Genomic DNA, 21,532 nt, shown 5'->3' with positions numbered 1-21,532 from the left:
CAAGGCTGCCGGCTTTCCCTGCAGAGACCAAGACTGTCTCCTCCATCCCACACGCTGGGATCTCCTTCCCTCCAATCCTGGGGTGGGGTTGATGGGTTCCATTGATGGGTTCCACTAGGCTACCCATCTCTTTCTTTTTTTTTTTTAGATTTTATTTTTTTTCCTTTTTCTCCCAAAGCCCCCCAGTACATAGTTGTATATTCTTCGTTGTGGGTCCTTCTAGTTGTGACATGTGGGACGCTGCCTCAGCGTGGTTTGATGAGCAGTGCCATGTCTGCGCCCAGGATTCGAACCAACGAAACACTGGGCTGCCTGCAGCGGAGCGTGCGAACTTAACCACTCGGCCACGGGGCCAGCCCCCCATCTCTTTCTGAATATTAGAGAGTAGACCCATTTGCTTCTAAGAGTCTCTTGCTTTTTTCTAGGTAGACAAAGATACCATTTGCCAGTAAAAACAATTTTTTCTCTTTTCTCTCAATTCTTTTACCCCTTCATTCCTTTTATTTCCTTATAGAACTGGCCAAGACCTCCGATACTACACAAACTATGACGGTTGTGAACATCCTTGTCCTTTTCCTGCTATTAAAGGGAAGGTATCCAAAGTTTTTCCATTAGGAAAAACGTTAATGCTGGCTTTCGGTAGCAAACAAAAAGTCAGTTAAAGAAGTTAGGTTTTAGTGCCAATTTTCTAAGAGGTTTTTGTTTTTGTTTGTCTTTTATAATCATAAATAGGTACTGAACTTTATCAATACTCTCCTGTATCAATTGATATTATCGCTTTTCCCTAAAGTCTATCAATGAAATGAATTATGTTGATAGTTTCCGACATTGCATCATCCTTGCGTTTCTGATCCTAATGTGTTATTTTCTAAAACACCTTTGAATTTCACCAGGTAATATTCTGTTTAACACATTTGCATCTATATTCCTTAGTTGCATGAGCCAACACTTTTCTGTCCTATATTGTGCTTTTCTGGGTTTGGAATCAATTATACACTAGCCACACAAAATGAGCTTGGTAGATTTTCTCTTTTCCAATTTTTTTTTTTTTTGGAACAAATGGCATGAGTTAGTAAAAACATTTTATTTTATTTCATTTTTTTGTGAGGAAGATTGGCTTTGAGCCAACATCTGTGCTAATCTTCCTCTATTTGATGTGGGAAGCCTCCACAGCGTGGCTTGACCAGTGGTGCCAGGTCTGTGCCCCGGATCCAAACCTGCAAACCCGGGCTGCCGAAGTGGAGCATGCGAACTTCATCACTACGCCACTGGGCCGGCCCCAGTAAAAATTTTTTGAAAGTTTGGTAGGATTTACCTCTAAAGTTATCTGGGCCTGGAGTTTTTGCAGTGGGAAATACTTTAACCTCCATTTTAATTATTAGTCTACCGAAAGTCTCTATTTCCTGTTTTCCAATTTTATATATCTGTAGGAATATGTCCATCGTACCTGGATATTCAAATGCCTTAAATTTTTAGAAATTTTGTTTATGTCTGTAGTCATTTCTCTTTTTACTGTCATTATTTTAATCTTTATTTATGTCTTCTCTCTTGTTTTTTACCATTCTTGCCAAAGGTCTGTTTACTCACTAATCTTTCCCAGAAAACCTGCTTTTGGTTTTGTTATTTGCTATTGGTTTTTATCCTTTGTTTCACTGGTTTCTTCTCTTATTTGGTCATTTCTTTATTTTGTGTTTCTTTAGTTTGCTCCACTTTTGCCAACTTCTTGAGTTTAATTCTTAACTCTTGTACTTTTAACCCGTCTTATTTCCTGTTAAATGTGTTTAAAACAGTACATTTTCTTCAAAAGACCGCTTAAGCTGTACCCCACAAAATTTATGTGATATTTCAATTATCCTTTGGTTCTCAGTATTTTTTTAATTTGCTTTATAATTTCCATTTTAACGCAAGGGTTACTTGCTAACATGCAATCTAGTTTCTAATAACGTGGGATGTATTCAGCAGGACATGGGCCAGGCTGATGCTACAAAGAGACTCAAGGAGACAGTGGCTTAAATAAGATAGAAGCTTACTTCTCTGTCATGAAAAAAGTCCATGAGGGGGTGTGCAGGCTGGTGGGGGCTGCTCCAGGGCTTGTAAGAGATGCAGCTGCCTTTCCTTACCTGCTCTGCAGTAACGGCACCCTGTACCAGTGTCACAGCCACTGTGGGAAGGGAGAGGCGACACTGCACAACTCTGTGGCCCAAACCTTGTCCCACGGTCACAACCTGCTGCAGTGGCTGCAGTGGGGCAGCCATGTGTCCATCTAAACTCAGGTGAGGAGGTCCTGTTAATAAAGAAAGAAAGGATCAATGGTGCAGTCATTGTTTCGTGGGATTTTTAACATTGCTTTTTGGTGAGAGGACCATTTGTGTGCTATTGACCATTCGAGACGTTCCAAGACTTCTCTGTGGTCTGATAAATGGGCAGAAATGTCTCCTATAGATTCAAAACGCACGCGTGGTCTGTTTGCGGGCTTTGAGTGTCTAATGAGTCTGTCGGCATCTACCAAACCCAATATACCGATGGTACTGCTGGATCTTCGGTGCATCTCGGCACTTTTGGTGTCTCTGAGCCACGGAGGTGCGTGATGCAGCTGTTGGCCAACCTGCCTTCACAGAGGGGGCGGCTGTGGTGCTCCGTGTTCCGAAGCTCCTTTTGTCAGTGTGGACAACATCCTGCCTTTTTTCATGATGCTTGACTGTACTTCTGAGACAGAACAGGGACGGGACTCTGCCCTTCACTCTTAGCCACCACCAGATCCAGCAGCTCCCAGCTCAGCTATCTTTGAAAGACAAGTAACCTTCCAACCACGAAACTTGTCCCAAGCAAGCGACCCGACTCGCGCATGCGCACACAGCCTCGCGACGACCACTGCACGACGTTCCCGGGGCGGCGGTAGTGAGCAACACCGCCCTGTGGGACCTACCAGGTGGGCGCAGGCACCGCAACCGCGACCGGGCAGGCGAAGCCGGTTCCACCAGGAAGAGGGAAGCAGAATGCAACTCCGGAGGAGGAGCATCCTGATGCCGGTCTGCTCCCTGACCCCATAAAAGACTGGACGCTCCCTTCAGGGAGTGAGCCCGCGAGCCCCTCCTCCTGTGCCGTCTCCCTGTGCTCAGCCTGAGCCCCGGTAAAACCTTGTCTGGGACTTTATTGGGCCTCTCGTCAATTTCTGTGGCACACAGAGCCCAAGAGCCGGTAGGTATCATAGGGTTGGGATCGTATTCTTGGTCACCACGAAAGGACCCCACGGCGACGTTTTCCCATAAGGGGACTCTGGGGGGCCGACGGGACTGCCCGACACGAGTCCTTCAGGGCTGACGAGTGGCACCTGAACCTTTACTGCAGCGTCCCGCTGTTGGTGAGTCTTTCTCCAGCCTCTGGGGGTCCCTCCTTACCCCCCCCCCCAATGTTTTTTTCCCTTCCTTTTTTCTTTCTCTCTCTCTCCTCCTTTTCTCTTTCTCCAGCTATTGTTGGTACAAGCCACCTGAATAGACATCCTTGAGTGACGGATTGAAATGTGGACTCCCCGGGCCTGATCAACCGAGCGGGTCGGGGCCAGTTGCACCTCCCCATTGACCCCTTGTAGACTTGGAGGCCTCCCAGGTGCTTGTCCCCGTCCACTGACCTCAGGACTCTGGCTGACCAGTGTCTTGTCAGTATACTCCCCAGAGTTTTTCCACCCTGACAAGAGATTCTCACCTATTGAGGTATACGGGGTAACTTTTCGAATTCAAAGCTAATTGAGCTTGAACTAAAAAGCCTGACTTACGGCCCATCAAATGTGCATCGTGCATGTGCTTAACCATTAAAGAATGCGCTCTTAAGATAAGAATGTATGCTTCCCCTCCTACGCCCTATTGGGAACGCCCTGTTGGTAACACCCTGTTGCTAACACCCGGGATTAGTCCCTTTCCTGACATCACGATCATGTTGACCTGCTAATTTGTAACTGAATACCTCTTGGAAATTTTGATGAAAATGTAGCCTGGGTGTGTTTAATGTATGTTCTTTGTTCTAAAAAGATATAAGGCTGTACTGAACCCACGCTTCTCCGGAACGCCTTCTAAGGCCTTCCCGGGTTATAATCCTCACTCTGGCTCATAATAAACTCACTCCCATTTTGATTTATAGGCTAGTTATGGATTATTTGTGTCAACAGCCCTATGTTCCCACGCTTGAGAAGTATTTTCTAATCTCCTCTCTCACCTTCCCGACCACTCCTAGACAAGAAGGATCCCCTTGCTGCCTGTGTGAAATGGTTAAATAATACATGGACTCCGCCCTCTACAGCCTTGAAACCATCATCTTCTCGCTCTTTATTTGTCTTGTAAAACAGCTTGTCTCTTGTTCCTCAGTCGAGAGGGAATTCAGTCTTGATGGAAGTAGGATCTGGGCTTGGTGTAAGGTAGAGAAAATCAAAAGGACTATTGAGATCCAGTCCTTGTGGCCCTTGAGTCTGCCTACTCCTTTTGAGCTTTCAAATTGAGAAACAAAGACATCTTTAAAGAGTCAAGGGCTCCACCTTTCAACCTAGAGGTTCCAGGAGCTGTAAATGCTTACAAAGACCTGCAGGATCTTACCAAGCTTGTTCCGTGTCTTGAGAGCTGGCTTTGTGACCTCTTTGGTCATCAGGGGCCCAGTCCATCGGGGGCCTTTGTTGTCTCAACCTTCGTTGCTTGTTGGTGTGCTGCCACCTGTGCAGCGGAAGCCTTTGCTTTCTTGGACTGTTTTTGGGAGTGACCTTTCTGGATCTTGTGAGGGCTGCTTCTTTTGGGGACGCCCCTTGTGTCCATAGTTATGATGAAGATTATTTTGGGCTGGTTACTTTTGAAAGCTGCAGACAGGAAGGAAACTCTGAAGGGTGGAATTTGCTTGCCCTTTGATGAGAGACATTTGTATTTGTGAAGGAAGTCTCCATCTGTGTGTGTGGGGGGGGGTGTCTCCCTCTCTGCACCAGGAGGAAGGGGGGATGACCTTATCTCTAGAAACTCTTAATGGGAAAGGCAAGGACTTAAGTCTGCATAATAATCTTACTCTTATTTACTGTGCTTGTCTGGTAACCTCGTGTAACTGATTCCCCCCACCAACATCCTCCTTTGTCTTCAGCTGAAGATGATATTTAAGGTGGTGGCTTCAGCCATTTACTTAATCTGATCTAATTCTTATCTAAAGTTATAGGACCACCCAATAACCAGATCCCACCTGCACTGATACCATTTTAACAACTTTTTTTTTTTACATATTCTTTCCTTTGTCTTGTAAAGAAATAACTCACATACCTATGCCTTATAAATTTAGCTCTAACCCTCAACACACTGCAGCTCTTTACTGCCCATGGGTCCTGTCCCCATGCTATTCCACACTATTCTCTGAATAAAAGAGCACTACTGCCAGACCTTGAGAGTCTAAGAAATCTTTCTTTTGACTCCTTGACTCACCGAGCCTGCATCAGTTAAGCCATAAATGCTCATTGGATTGAGTTGCTATTAAGATCCTACTTGTCAAAGGTCAGAGGGTGGATTCTTAAATTGGAAAAACTTCTAAATTGAAAAAATATAGCTGAAAGGGTGGGTCAATCTCTTTCTAGTTCTTTGGGAAACTAGAAACAACCATTTTTGTCTTGCAAGTCCCTGCAGGGCTAGAGATATGGCTCTAGAAGGTGGTTCAAAGTTCACTTGTCCTTTTCCAGTCCCAAAGCCTCCCTGTTCCTCTCAAAATGCTCATAGATATTGGGATGTTGAAAACTGATAAGGCAAATATGCCCCAGAAACTCCATCTTGGAGAAAACTTCAGTAGTTTCCCTGTGCCTTTGTGATGCAGTTGGACAGGTCGATCAACCTATAATGTTATTTGAGCTACAACCCAATTTCTGAGAAATCAAGAGCAACTGTCCTTAAAAAAATCCTTGCAAGAGTGGATATGCAGCTCTAGAAGCAGTTCAAGTTCCGCCCATTTCCCTCATCTCAAAGAGCTTGCAAACCCTGCAGGACTATCTAGCCCATCACTAACTCCTAGGACTGGAGGTGGAGGGGTGGGAAAGGAAAGCAGCTATAAGAGCACCCTCACCCAAAATCTAGCATCTTGAGTGTCTTCTCCACAAATATTAGCAAAAAGAACCAAAACAAAATTTGGATTCATCACTAGGGAGCCTGGTATTACTGTACCTGATTCATGGCAGTAATTTTAAAACAATAGCTGTGGAGTGTATGTGTGTCTATATGTATTTTGTGTATGTGTGATATCTTACCTCCGGAAGGTATAATTTCTTAAGAGCTCTATTCAATTGATTTAAAATAAGTGCTTGTATAAATTATTTTTAAGTGTAAGGAAAACTAACCCAAATGTCTTTCAAGTTAACATGATGAATTAATCTTTGGTAACTGAAAGCTTGTTTAAGTTTGTTGGTTTGATTGAAATGGACATGTCCTGAGAATTATCAGCATTGGATATGATGCAGACACACAGCCTGGGTTTACCAGTCAAATAAGCTCATGTTATCCCTGTTACAAATTTGTCAGCAAAATAATAGCTTGGAATGATAACTGATTTTTTCTGATGTCTCAAAGTCTTTATAGTCAATCTAAAGAATTATTGGAAATAGGTAAGCTAAATAAATGTAAACAAAGGTAAAAGTTCTTGGGGAAATTTTTAACAATGTTTATGTGTTAGGATATATGTACTTAAAACAACTTAAGATGATGGCTAACTACTTTAGTGTCAAATAAAGTTCTTCTGAGTAATCTAAATATGATTGTTACAAACAAACAGTCTAAATATAAGTGAGATAAGAGTTTATAGATAAACTTTTAGCAATAATTATAGTTTATGACATGGGTACTTAAAATAGCTTCCAAAATCTCTTTGGTAACTTGAAACATTGAGGTTTTGCTAAGTTAAATTGAATGATAAAAATTCATTGAGTATCTAGATCATTTCCAAATAAGATAAAATATTAGATGTTAATTATTAAATCTGGTTTATCTACTTTTGGCTTATTACAGAAAAACTAAAATATGTTTGGGTCTACTAGTAAACATGTCTTGTATTTTATTCAAAATTGTATTATGAAGTAGCATGTTTCTAGAAATTATGAAAAATGTTTAGAATGCTAATACAAAAAACAGTTCATAATTGCTTACTTTTTAGTTTTCACTAAAGCCTGTAAGGGTTTAATTAAAACTTGTAATTAGTATATGTAGTGAAAGCTACTAAAGATTAATAAGGAAAACATCTTTGTATTAAAGGAAAGTAAGATGTATGTTATCAGTAAAGAAAGTGTAAAGAATGGAAATATTTTTGTCTGTTTTGTTAAGAAAGATAAATTTGTCCTAAAGTACTAGACAGGAAAAAGGAAGGCATGGGACAAATTCTGCATGTAAAAAGAAAGTTATAGAAGGTTTGTGGAAGAGATACCCCCCTCCAAAAGAATTTTATGCATGGTCAAGTTGGCTTAGATTGAAGTAAATCTAATTAAGTGAGTTTTAGTGTCAAAACTAAGCTGGTACAAAATTAGAATTTGGTTTTCTCTCTCTTAAAAGGATAATTTTCTTGAACTTATAGTCTGCTCTTGATAAAGAGCATATGAAAGGTTCTTTTCTTTGTGTGGCCTACCAGAAGGGTAGGGGTTTTATGTTTTATCAAAATCAATTTCCTGTGTTATTTTATCAGGCCTTTAGTCACAGGTGCTAAGATTTTTCTTGCAGCTGTGTAATTTTCAGCATTGACTTGAAAATCTTTAATTGTCATCATGGTTAGATGGATAACCAAACATTATTTCATGTAGACCTGTGATATTATGTGGGTAAATGTTATTGATATAAGTGTTTTAAAACATTATATAGCATTTCTAAAATTCTCATCTGTCCTGGTTGTCAGCCATGATTCTAGTTATTATCTTGAAGTGTTGTATGTCACTGAAATAGCCAAGTTTCAGTGTCAGTTGCCCTTTTGAGTCTTTTTTCATTTGCAGATAGTTGCTGTTTTACTCTGATGTTTTTGCAAATATGTTTCATCTTCAGAGAGATGCAGGGAAAGGACCCTGATACTTACTCTAGAATAAAGGTTTCTGATAAACTTTTAGATCATAAAACTGAACTGGGTAAGAAATTACAGAACTCTAATGGAGAAGCTGATAACTTCATGAAACTGCTAACAGAAGATTAAGATCAAGAATCGATCACACAGGACTGTATGAACTGATGAGGATGATTATAATTTTTATGACTTTTCATTTGAGATATTGCTGATTTTTTGATGTTCTGTTTTTTCCAGAAAGGAAACTTTTTTCTCTTTTTCTTAAGCTAACTTTGACTTATAGCAACGTGGTAAATTATACCTTTGCAAGCAGAATTATCTTTTTTCTCCCTACATGATCCCTCCAGAATTTGGAAATTCTTAGTGAGAGAGTATTGTTTTCATGGCAATTCAGTTATTTGCATAAGTTCATAAGAATCCGTTCTCCTTGTAACGGGACAAAATTGGAATCATTGGTTATATCACCAAAGCTTTGACTGGAATGTCGTATTTGAGAGAAACATGCAGACTTAGATATGAAAAGACAGCTTTTGAGGAACAAAGATGGGACATCATGGAATAAAACCACTTGGAAATACTGGCTCGGTACCTTGTTTACAGGGTTCTTAGCAATCTTACTAGGTGTGTAAAGAAGGTCATTTCTCTGACAGGTGCAAGGAACCTCAGGATATTTGGGGGACCTCAAAAAGAGAGGAATTCATCCAAATCTGTAGTTATTGCAGGTGGAGTCTGAAGACAAGTCCTTGGCTTGGCTTTCCTGGCCTCAAGAGGACTTTAAAGTCCAATCTGAGATTCCTTATGAAAAGTTCCAGCAAAGCAGATTTAAAAGAGCCTATATGATCAATTGCTATTTATGTAAATAATTGGCCAATTTTATTGAAACTAGACTAATTTTGCCAACTAATTAGTCCTAATTTGGCTATGTTTGGTAAAAATGAGGGTGATTTTAGAGAGAAAAATTACATTTCAATAGAAACTATAGTATACATTTGTGGATATTAGATTCTAGTTCTGATAATTGTCTCTGAGGTTTTGTTTTATATCTGTTAATTGGGCTGCATCCTAAATTCTTCTAGTCTCCTGAAATATCTGGCTACAAATCTCCAAACTAACATTTTCAATTTTTTCCATCATTTTCTCTTGCATTCATTGAGAACTGAACCTGCTCTTTTCCCTGAAGCCCCGAAAACAGAAGCTGGACAACTTGATATAAACTTAAGAGAGATTCTTATCTGTTTCTGTGTAAGCCACTCAGAAAGATCCCTGAACACCTGATGACATCATTAGAGACATTTCAAACAGCAAAAGATGCTTTGACTGTGACATCTAGAAATCCTTTGACTGGCTGCTCCCTGGGCTCAGAAACTAGTCTATAATTTGCTCCAACCATTAACCTTGTTTTCCTTTCTCTTTCTCCAGAAATGCTCCCTGTTAAATACCTCGTTTAACTCCTCAGCACCATGCCAGGCCTGTGCTCCCCTGCATATATGTTCCTTTGTGGCCCCTGGCAAAATATATTGTCCCATGAAGGCAACCCCCAGCTCCACCTTCTTGTTTCCAATTCAGGTCTTGGCCTGTCATTGTCAATTTAAGGGGCAATGCACCATAGGCCGACTGGGTCCTCAGGGAGCAGGTATGACTGTCCACAACATTACCTCCAGGCCAAGATCCAAGAGGGTGGTTGGGTTAATCCTGGCAGAAATTGGAGCTGCTATAGGCTTGGGGGCTCCCTGGGGTGGCTTTGCACACCATGAGGCAACTCTAAGAAATCTCACACAGGCCCTTAAAAAATTGGCTGCCATCACAGGACAAGCTCTACAAAACCTCCAGGCTTCTCTAGACTCCTTGACAAATGTAATGGATAATAGACTGGCTTTAGATTATCTTCTCGCTGAACAAAGGGGCATTTGCACAGTAATTAACAAAACCTGCTGTACTTACGTTAATAACTCAAGGAAGGTCGAGACCAACATATGGGAGAACTATGAACAAGCATCCCAGTTACATCAGTATGACCAGGGGGCAGACCCTACCCGACTTTGGTCACTGGTCAAGGGTGCCCTCCCTGGCCTCGCGTGGTTCCTTCCTTTCTTAGGGCCCTTAATGGCTAACCTGCTCCTGTTGCTTTCCAGTCCATTCTCTTTACTCCATTGATAAAGTCAGGCTCCAGCAGTTTTCATGTCAAACTGATAGTGGCACGGGGATTCCAGCCTTTCCGGTTACAGGAACAGCAGAGTCCCTATAGGTCCTTAGAACAGTCAGCAAGAGATTTTTACTCCTCTGGGATCTAGGGTCAGCGCCACTGCTCAGCTGGAAGTAGCTGCTGACTACGAGACCACTGGTTCCCATTCCCTTAAGAATGAGGAGGGTATAATCTCTCAGAGGGGACTGAGACAGAACAGGGACGGGACTCTGCCCCTCACTCTCAGCCACCAGATCCAGCAGCTCCCAGCTCAACTCTCTCTGAAGTCAAGATAAGCAACCTTCCAACCACCAAACTTCCCCCAAGCTGTCCACCCGACTCGGACATGCGCGCAAAGCCTCGCAATGACCTCTACACGGCCTTCCTGGGGTGGCGGTAGTGAGCAACCCCGCCCTGTTCAACCTACTGGGTGGGCACAGGGACGACAACCCTGATGGGGCAGGCGAAGCCGGCTCCACCAGGAAGAGGGAAGCAGAACGCCTCCGGAGGAGGAGCATCCTGATGCCAGTCTGCTCCCTGACCCCATAAAAGACTCAGGACACTCCCTTCAGGGAACCAGCCCGAGAGCCCCTCCTCCTGTGCCGTCTCCCCGTGCTCAGCGTGACCCCCAGTGAAACCTTGTCTGGGACTTTGTTGGGCCTCTCGTCAGTTTCTGGGACACACAGAGCCTAAGAGCCTAGGGTCCTATCACTCTATTCGATCAGAGATCAGGATCACTTTCTGTCGGTTCATATGGCTTTTTGTTTTAAGATTGTCCCTTGCGGACAACACATTGTTAGCTCTTGTTTGTTCTTTTTTCAAATCCCATCTAAGAATCTTTTAACTGGCGAGTTGAACTCATTCACATCATGTGTTGACTGTTACATTTGGATTGATTTCTGCCGTCTTATTCCATACATTCTATTTGCTGCAATTTGTTTTTTTTCCCTTTTCTGCTTCTCATTGCATAAATCAAATTTTCTCTTGCTGATTTTAAAAGAAATGTGTTGTATTTTCGTTCTTATCTTGGCTGCTCTCAAGATTCACACCCTCCCTCACTTCCTCCTCCTCCTTTTTCCTCCTCAGTCCGTGCGTCTCCTCCGAGGGCGGCCCTGGGCTCCCCCCGCGTTTATCCTCGGGAGCAGTGGAGGGAGGCTTGTTTCTTCTGGCCCGACTTGCTCCAGTCCTTTCCTTCAGGCCTGTGCTTGTGACCCTGCTCCCCGGTCCCTGGCAGCGTCTCTCCATTTGTTTCTTTCCTCATTTTCTCCTTCCTCTCACCTCCAGAGTGCTCTCCCACTGGAGGACTCGGAGATCTGAGAACCTCATTACTGTTACGACCACATTTGGATGGTATTGAATGGCTGGCTATGAAAAGCAAAGGTCCAAAGTTCTCTCCCGTCAGTGCTTTTGAACAACACGCCATTGTCTTGCGTCCTGTGTAGCTGCTGAGAAATCCGACACCTTGACTGTGTCCCCTTTTAGGAGATTCTCTCTTTCTCTCCAAATGTTTTTAGACGCCTCCTCTTGTCTTTGATGCTGTTCAATCTGCCCCCGTGTCAGGGCCGGGTTTTCCTTATGTCTCTCCTGTAATCCTCCCTGAGCCCTTTCTGTCCGAGATCTTTCCTTTCTCTTTGATCCTAGGAGACATGGATCCGTGGAGATCCATGGCGTCTCCACTCTCTCGGGTTTGTTTGCTCACACCTGGCTGTGGGCATGCCCTCCTCCAGCTGCACAGCACTCAGGTTTCCTTCATATTCTCTGTCTCCTTTTCCTGCCCAGCTGCCAGCAGCGAGGCCTTGGTCTGATCGCCAGGCTCACGGTGCGTCCCTGGCTCCTCGTGTCCTGCCTCTCCCTGCCTCGTGGATTCCAGCCGTTGTGGCTTTCTTACAGAATAGTTGCCTTTGGTTCTTTTCCTCAAATGAGCTCTTGCTCTTGCCTCATGTTCCTGGTAACTTGCTTTGTTTTTTCCCAAGGTTATTTCCTTTGATGTCTTGGTACCTCTGTCTTGGTAGTTCTGTAGTGGCTTCAGTGTGGCTCAGCCGTCCTTTGTGGGCAGTGGTTCTGCTCCTTGGGTAGCAGGTTATCTGGCTGGCACCCTTGAGTCCTCCCGCTGCCTGGCCATGTGCAGAGGAAGCACTGTGGCCTGACAATGCCTGTCCTGGTAGGTTTAAGTTGGGAGGAGGGGGTGTACCCCAGGGAATGGTGTGTCACCCCTGTCACTCCTGCCCAGTTGCACGCTCAGAGAGAAGCACATCTGGGGAGGCGGTCCCCAGATTTGGAGGGCGAGGGATGGCCAAGGAGGGGCTGAGGGCTACCGGTCAGTCTGCACCTGTTGTCGCATCTGCTCACCTAGGTGGGTGTGTGTGGGGTCGGGACTTTACTCAAAGCCGCCAGGACAGGGCAGCGGAGAGGCCAGGCCAGCAGCAGGGAGGGCTAGCCCGGGTAGCCTGTCGCCCACTGTCCTCTCTCTGGCCCCTTCCTGCCCGGGCTGCAGCACCACACATGCACACACACACAAACACACACAGCTTCTGGGCGTTTTCATGAGGTGGTTTCTGGAATCCATGTTCCTTTCTTGCTTTAGGAGTTTCTCCAGGGTTGATTTTGAGGGAGGAGGGATCAGCAGTCCCCTTTGGATGGGAAGTTTGCTGACATGTGAGCAGCCCCTGCTCTGTGGAGTGCATGTGTTGTGGGGGGAGGCGGGTAGTTTAGGTTGGGCTGGCTGGAAGGGCCCAGAGCCTGTTCTCTTGGGGCTTTGCAGGGTGGAGAGGGGGTGCAAAGATGGTGGGACTTAGGACGGGTTTGTCATGCCCAGCCCACCCCCCTTACCACTGCCCTGCCTACCCTGCTCTCTGACTGATTGGCGATGACAGGACCCCAACTGCCAGAGATAAGGGGGTCTCAGAGACCACAGCGCCCTACAGGGTCCCCGTGGTTGGTTCATCAGCCATAAGGCCCCAGAACCAAAATAGATGGGCGGATCGCGGTCTCACTTGATTTGCATAAGAACCAATGACTGGCAGCAGCACCCCGGCCAGGCCCCTGACCCCAGGCCCTGCCCACTCGTAGATCTGGGCCCCTGGAGTTAGTTAAGGGGTGCTGGGTCTCCCTGACGAAGGACGCCCCAAGGATGTCTGTTCTCTAAGTCCTCTGCCCACTCACTCTAAGGGCCCGGGACAAAGTGATGCTGACGTGGGACTCAGCGCTTCATGTGGTCACTGGGCAGGGGAGGCTAACGGGACCAGGCGGTGCTTCAGTCCCCTGGGGCTGCTGGAACAAGGGACACCAAACAGGGAGGCTTAAACAACAGAAACCTTCACTCACGGTTCTGGAGGCAGAAGTCCGAGGTCAGGGTGTGGGCAGGGCTGGTTCCTTCCGGAGGCTCTGAGGGCGACGGTTCCAGGCCTCCCTCCTGGTTCTGGTGGCACCAGCCATCCTTGGCGTCCCTTGGCTCGTGGCCGCATCACTCCAGTCTCTGCCTCTGTGGTCACACAGCTTTCGCCCCGTGTGTCTCTGTCTTCTTACAAGGACACCTGTCCTATTGGATTAGGGGCCCCACTCCAGTGTGACCTCATCTCAGCTAATTACATCTGCAGCAACCCTATTTCCAAACACGGTCGGATTCGGAGGTTAGGACTCATACAGATCTTTCTGGGGACACAGTTCGACCCGTTGTCACCAACAGGTGACAAAAGGAGTTTTGCCCTGATCCTTCATACAATGGGTCCATTGGGACCATGGACCAGATGGGGTTATGGCTTCAGTCCCAGAGTGGGTATAATGACGTCAGTGACACTGCCACTGACCTGAGCTGTGTGGGGCCGGCAGGTTCCTGTGACAACCCCCTTTAGTCCTTCAGCGCAGCAAGTACACAAGACGCAATGGCCGTGGAGTGACTAGAGCCCGTCAGAGCCCGATCACATGCGCACCAGGAACGCTCCCTGTCCACGCTGCCACACAGCCCCAGGCCAGAGGACGCTTCCCTCCCCTCCCATACACAGAAGATGCCGGGAGCCGTTGCCTTTAATCTGCCTGGGACACCAGGATGCCTCCCGCTCCCCGCTCAGGATTAGCTTCTGGATGCCTTGGGGAGACACGGGCATGTGGGAGTGGAGCAGAGTCCCACAGATGACCACGGAAGAGTCGTCCCGGGCTCTTCCGTGTGCTCCCTCGGCACCCACGCTCCCGGCCGCCTCAGTGAACTTGGGCTCGGCCCTAAGGAAGAGCACGTTTATGTGTCCTTTTGGGCTTTCTTAATGCAAATACAAATATGTATTTCCTCCTCATAGTGGGCGGAATGATGGCCCCCAAAATGATATGTCTGCATCCTAACCCCTGGTACCTGTGATGTGGCTTAACTGGGGAAAAGGGTCTTTGCCGGTGAAAGTAAATTAAGGATCTAGAGACGAGACCAGAGGCAGAGACTAGAGAGATGCAGCTGCAAGCCAAAGGATGTCTGGAGCCGTGGAAGCTGGAAGAGGCAGGAAGGATCCTCCCCTGGGGCCTCCACAGGCAGCACGGCCCTGCCCACGCCCCGAGTCAGACTCGTGGCCTCTAGGACTGTGAGAGAATAGATTTCTGTCATTTTAGGCACCAAGTTTGTGGTAGTTTTTTACAGCAGCCACAGGAAACTAAATACTCCATTTCCTACATAAAAAGTAGCATAACGTAAGGCAGTTCTGCTCCACTCCCCCGCCCCCGACCCCCCGCTTGCTTTTAGGTCCTACAGCCCAGAGAGTGCTCCACAGCGTGCAGGGAGCATTGCCCTTCCTCTTTGACAACTGCCTGGTATTTGGTGGTGTGGATGAACTCTGGCTTCTTAACCGGCCCTTGATGATCTCATCTCCTGCCCTTGCCAGTCAGGGGCAGTGAATAACGTGGCATAAAATCTTTGCTTAAGAGCATAGGTGTGTCTGCGGGGAAATCTCCAGATCTGACTAGGATCACAGCTGAATGCACTTGTGGTTTTGGTTGATACTGCTAAGTTGCCCTTCATGGGCATATCACACCTTGAGAGAGCCACAGCTGGAGGGAGTTCTCTTTTTGCCCCTTGGCCTTTTCCTTCTTCTTGTGTAGATGTGACAGCTGGAGCCCCAGCAGCCTCCTTCTGACCATGAGGATTAAAGCTGAGTCTAAGAATGGCAGAATGTGCCAGCCTCAAATGGCCCCTGTGGACTCATCTTAGGAGAGAGGATGAACCCCCACTATATGGAAAGCACTGTTACTAGCAGCCAAATCTAGGAGGCATGAACTTGGTGAGTTTCTTTGGAAGCTGTCATCACTCTCTGAGAGCCTCTCAGGCTGACCCTTGAGCAGGCTCTGCAGCTGGTCCAGGTTCAGGGGAAGCTACTCTGTCTCAGGACATAGTCACTTTGACAGTGTACAGTGTCCCTGGAAAGAGAGACGTCCTTGGGGCCTGTGCTGCATCCCGAAAGGAGTATCTCAGGACAGACTCTGAGCCATGCCCTCTCCTGAAAGTGACTGGTCCCCTTTGAGGACGACCCGAGGCCTTCTGGGCCCTGGCAGGGATGAACCATGTGACTAGGGAAGCCGGGGACCAGGTGCCCTGAACTGCCCATCATAAACTGGGAGTTATCGATTCACTGGCTGTAAAGTTGGGCGTGTGCAGCCGAGCTCCACTGTCCAGAGAAGACAGCACATCGGGCGAGCAGGTGGCAAACAGCAAGCCCATTGGCAGGAGCAGGTGGCCCAGGCACCTCGCTGTACGCATGCCTTCTGCCATCCCTTCCTCACCTGCACCCTTAGCCTCAGGTGCACACACCTGCCCCCTGGTGATGGAGTTGGGGGGATAGACTATGGATAACTCTGCCCGATGCCGTGGCCCCAGCTGGGAAGACAGCCCACGGTCCCACCAGGGGTGAGAGGGAAGGGAGAGAGGGGAGAGCCTCTGTGGGCGGAGAATTTGAAGCCATATGTCTGGCCTCTCACGGCCCCTGAAGAAACTCCGTGGAACAGCAGCTGGTGTGTGGAGGCAGATGGTCAGAGATGTGGCGAGAGCAGGACTGGGGAGCAGGGGCCTAGGAGGGGCACAAGGGGCATGCGCTGGAGTGGAGGCAGGGGCGTGGAGGGCCCCCGACACCAAGGAAGCTCCAAGTCCCCCAGGGCCTGCTCAGTGGGGTCAGGAACAAGGGCGCCATGGTGGTAGGGACAGAGGCCCTACATGGGCTCGACAGCAGCAACTCCCCGCCTCGAGGCTCGCTGGCTGCGGCCACTTCTGAGTGCCCCGTCTGCCCCCTGCAGGGACCACGAAAGAGCCCGATACAGCACCGTGCCCCAGAGCAAGCAGCCCGCCCTCCAACAGCATTGAGGGGGGAGCCTTGCAGAGGTGGTGCTGGGGTGTGGAGGCCCCTCACACAAGGGCCTCGGTCCCGGACGGGCAGCGTGGTGCATCACAGTAGGGTCCTTGGGAGCCCACCGTCCCTCAGCCGCACCGGGGTCACCTTAGCCCACCCCAGATGCACTCCCAGCTGCTGGAGCACACACCTCGAGTCCAGAATGTCGGGTCCATGTGCTCACACTGGCGCTCCCAGCCGGCCCACACTTGCTCAAGCACCCAAGCCCATCCTCACACGCAATCCAGACTTTTGCTCACATTCCTTTGAAAAGTCACTTGGGTGTGGACTCTGGCTCAGTTTCCCCGAGTCTGACGTGGCTCGTGGCTCTCGGCCCCCGGGGTGAGGTCTGGTGGATGGTAAGGGATGGCGTGTGGGCGCCAGGCTTTGGAAGTGCCCTCCTAAGGCAAGGGGGCACCCGTGGGTGGTAGCATCAGGCTGGCAATGCGGAGGGGTGTCGGGGAAAGGCCTCGTTAGGTCTGTCCGGTGCCACAGAAGCTGCTCCAGCCCACGGTCTCCAAATGCCTCGTGCCAGCCATTGCTCAGCCTGCTGACAGGTGAGCTTTCCCTTCCCTGCTCACTCAGCGCCCACCTTGGGGAGGGGGGCAGTCCACGGCGGGTTGGGGAGACCAGCCCGGGCGTCCTCTGGATACACATGTCCTTCCCTTCCAGCACAGGGGAAGAGGAGCGGTGCTGAGGCCCTCCAGCCACCTCTGATGGGGCGCGGGGCTCAGGGCCACCGTCTGAGTGGATGGAAGCCTCGTCAACCGCCGTGTGGCAGGGCTGCTGATGTTTTGGCCTCCACCTCTCTGTGCCTGGGTCTTATTTCCTCATTAGCTTCCAACTCAAGAGGAGGGGAGATGTGGTTCGTCATCATGGAAGCCCCAGTGCTCAGGACAACCCTAACTAGCCGACTTGCCCTGGGCCCTGGGAGGTAGGTGGTCTTCCCCCAGGAGTGAGGGGCCCCATGGCCCTGCACCCCGTGTCAGCCCTGAGGCTGCGCTGCTCAGGATGGCCAATTGTCTGCTGCTCCTCCAGAAGCCATTTGGGGCCCTGGGTATAAGCAGCAAAACTTGAGCAAAATGATCATTTGTTGGAAGGATAACGGGAGGCCCACTGAATTGTAGGGGCTGGGGAACAAACCCAGGGAGCTGGGGACCAGAGGTGGCCCCAAGAGGTGAGAGGTAGCGGTGGCGGTGGGACCCTCTGCTGCAGCCTCATGTGTCTGCTCACCCTGGACCACGCCCTCAAGATCCAGGGTCCGGGAGAGTCGCTGACCGGCCAAGCCTGAACCAGGGTCTGAGAGCGAGTCCAGGCAGGGCAGACGGGAGCTGGCGGGTTCCCTCGTCCACAGTGGGAGAGCCAGGGGAGGGGCCTGGCGCCAAGCGGGCAACGTGCAATCTATGTCCCCAGATGCGCATCTGCCCGTTAACCCAGTGGAAGCCGGTTCAGGTCATTTGCACAGGTGCATCCACGCCTGATCAGAGTTGTCGATTAATTCAGCACTAATTGTGCACCCACTGTGTGCCTGGCACCAGGATGGGTTCTGGGGAGACAGTGGTGACTCCTCTGGACGGGACTCCTGTTCTGATGGAGCTTTTGAAGCGAGGGAGGCAGACTTTAACCAAAGTGCTCTGTCCTCCCTGAGAACTGCAGGAGCACGTGGTGGCCCGTGAGTGTCCAGTGTGGGGAGGAGTGCTGGGCCCTGGGCTGGGCTCCTGGAAATAGACCCCAAGGCAAGGATCTGGGCAAAAGCAATTTATCGAGAAGTGAAACCAGAAAAGCCCATGGGGAGTGAAGAAGAGGGACGGGGAGGGGGAGAGAGGAGCCTGGAGGGGCGCTGTCCAGTGAGGTCGCTGGGGGAACTTGGGAAACAGCGGGGTCATCCCCCAAGGGTCTTGGTCAAGGGCTTGGGGGCAGGACTGCTAGACCCTTGCACTCTCCATCTTCCCTGACGGGCTGCACCAGGGACTCACGTTTACAGAGTTTCTGTGTTCACAGGCCAAGCAGCTTCCCAGAGCCTGAGGGCCAGGCTCCAATGCCAGGCGTGCAGGTGTGGCTGCGGGCACAAGTGCCCACCAGGAGTCCACCTGCACGAAGAGGTGAGGGCCGAGGGCTGTGGCGGGACACTGTCAGCGCCTGTGACAGTCCACTCCTTGCACCACTCAGGTCCACTCCCTCCCCACATTAAGTTCACCCACAGACCCCTCAGAAATGTGGCCGCCATGATTTCTAGAAAAATAAAGACTCACAAGAGGAGAGTTCGTAGGATGCGCCACGGTCCCTGCTGCCATAATGGATACCCATGTCCTCCATTCCACATTCCTGTTTTCTCAGCGCTGGCCTAGTGGCCTGCCCAGTGGTTCACCTGGACCCCTGAGGGGACTGAGCCCCCTGCTGCCACACCCGTGCCAGGCCTGGGGGTGTGGGTGGTGGCTGTCCTTCTCGTGAAAGGGTAAAGCTGGGCCTGGATCGCCAATTACGTCCAAATGGACCCTCTGAACTCCAAACACACCCCTCGGCCCCCACTGGGCAGCCGCAGCCCCACCCCTTCATGAGCTCGGGGTCAGCCACTCGTGACAGAGGGCCATGCCCTTCCTCTCCTTCTGGTCTATCGGCAGGTGGAACCCAGAATAACCAGGTGGTGTCTGGTGGCTTTAGCTTCAGTGAAACACTAACTGTGTCTGGAAGCAAACCCTCTCTGGGGCCAGGGCCTCTGGACCTCCAGAGCCTAAAGAGCAGAGGGAAGCACTCATTCCCCAGGAGGGCCCCCGCCCTTCATGCCCAGACCCACACGGCCCACCTGGATATATTGTGGTTACGGGTTCGAGATCTACACCATCTCTGAGAACAGCGCCCAGCTCCACTAGGTGGGACTACTGAGCTGCCTCAGCTGTGACGCTAAGAGCCCGCCAACCATCTGAGGCCTGGCAGCTGCTGGCTGTTGCCACATGGAGACTGACCCTGGATCTCATGTCACGTGCCATGTGGTGCCTCCGTTGCCCTAAAGCGGGCCCCTTGGTTTGAGATGATCTTATGCAGGATCCATGTGGGTAAATCTCTCCATGAGCCCAGGGAATGCATTCTCTTCTGTACCCATCAGGAAAGAGGACCACAGCGCTTTGCATTTTCTTGGGATGGATAACACCGCACACGATGTCTCGCCACAGGGCAGTTTACTCTCCTGCCTGCTGTCCCAGCACGGCCACAGGATGCCATGATCTGACAGTCCGCAGAGCATCGCATCGCTCCCCTGTTGTGAGGATGTCAGATCATGGGACCAGGTGACACTGTGGATGCTCTGTCCAGACACCTCCCAGTCCCAAGGGTGGAGACAGGTGGACAAAGGTGAGCGGGGAAGCACTCCAGACACGAGGAACAGCGTGTACCAAGGCCATTTGGAAGTGCAGGCCAGTGGGGACGGAGTTCAGAGAGCGTGGCGGGAGAGGGAAGTGGAGCGGTCTCAGGCCCGCAGAAGGCCGGCAAAGACTGCGGTCTGAACCCAGGGCCACAGGAAGCTCCCGTGGACTCAATCATGTGGAGGGGCCCGGGCATCTTTGCATCTGCTGCATTTGCTGTCAGATTTTCCCAGACCTGGATTAGGACTCGAGAATTCTCTCTAGTGTCCCCTCTGCTCTCTGAAGCCCCAGGAAGCCTCTCAGATTTTGTAACTTTAGTCACACAACCTCAGAACCTCAGACCACAGACACAGGTGTGTAAGAAGTGTGACTGCTGGTTTTGTAACCTCGGCTAACTCCTACTTGAGCCCCTGTCCCGTAGACTGGGGCTCAGCCAGCTGGCTCCCCCTCTCCCAGGGGAGTTGTCTAAAGTTTTGACTGCTCAGGCACGCTATGTACAGGGAGGGCCGGGAAGGCACCTGGCATTGGAGTCCCCTCAATCTCACTCTCTGGCGTCAGTGAGATGCACTCGCCCCTTCCCAGGGGTCGCTGCTCCTCCTCCTGCTCCCCAGGCTGTGGCCCAGGTCCAACTTTCGGCTGTTTGCCTTTCTGCGCCATCAATAGGCTCCCACCCTCTTCCTGGTGAGTGAACCCGAGTTATTCTCTTGGAGCCACTCCCTCCCCACCTTCAGGCCACAGGCGTCAGGTGGTGCTGACTCCACCCCCAGCTCCAGGGACTCCACCCCCAGCTCCAGGGAGGACAGCGGGACTTAAACTAGGCCACCCGATCAGTTCATGGATGCGCAGGTGCGTCAGTCTCCTGGGGCTACTGGAACAAAGGGCCGTGAATGGGGCAGCTCAAAGACACAGGAATTTATTGTCCCTCAGTTCCTGAGGCCAGAAGTCTGAAATCAAGGTATCGACAGGGCCAGGCTCCCTCTGAGCCATTAGGCTGACTCCTTTCTGCCTCTTCCAGCGTCTGGTGGTTTGCTGCCAATCCTTGGCATCCCTCGGCCTGTGAATGTGTCACTCCAATCTCCGCCTCTGTCATCGATCCGCCTTCTCCCCTCGCGTGTCTCTGCCTCACGCGGCGCGTTCACACGGCTCTCCTAGATGGACACCACTCACGCTGGATCAGGGCCCACCCTAATGACCTCATCTTTACTCAATTATATCATCCGCAAAACTCTATTTCCAAGTAAGGTCACGTTCACAGGTACTGGGCGAGGATTCCAACCTATCTTTCTGAGGGATGCAGTTCGACCCACACCAGCACGTGACCAAATGAGAGCCAATGTGATTTTTCTAGAACTGGTGGGAGAGAGGTACGTGGGCTTCTTTTCTCCTACTGTGATGGTGGGAGCCTAGGGCTGCCACTATGCCACATATAACCCGAGAATGCAGCCAAACGGCAGGAAATATAGCCAAGAAATGGAGAAGAAAAGAAGCCAAAGAAGCAGCGTGACTCTGTTTGATCCCCCGGACTAAGCTGTTCCTGAAGGCATACTTCCCCCGGGCTTCTCACAATGCAAGCAAACAAATTCCCTTTTTTGCCTAAACCA

General features: G+C 49.6%; 1 long non-coding RNA gene across 5 annotated transcripts; it reads left to right on the top strand.

Annotated features, from left to right (window-relative positions):
* Nucleotides 1–2,567: 2,567 nt before the first annotated feature.
* Nucleotides 2,568–21,532, top strand: LOC139085301 (uncharacterized). Of its 5 annotated transcripts, none has more exons than XR_011543567.1 (5): nt 2,571–3,361; nt 15,296–17,129; nt 17,245–17,506; nt 18,574–18,674; nt 19,676–21,532. It is a non-coding gene; the product is annotated as an uncharacterized lncRNA (long non-coding RNA). The 5 variants fall into 5 exon arrangements; XR_011543569.1 differs by having other exon boundaries at nt 2,675–3,361; nt 15,296–15,474; XR_011543570.1 differs by having other exon boundaries at nt 2,568–3,198; nt 15,296–17,506.

Source organism: Equus przewalskii, chromosome 8 (genome assembly GCF_037783145.1).
Source record: "Equus przewalskii isolate Varuska chromosome 8, EquPr2, whole genome shotgun sequence".
In the NCBI taxonomy this organism is placed as follows: domain Eukaryota; kingdom Metazoa; phylum Chordata; class Mammalia; order Perissodactyla; family Equidae; genus Equus; species Equus przewalskii.
This window is presented reverse-complemented; position numbering and strand designations above follow the sequence as displayed.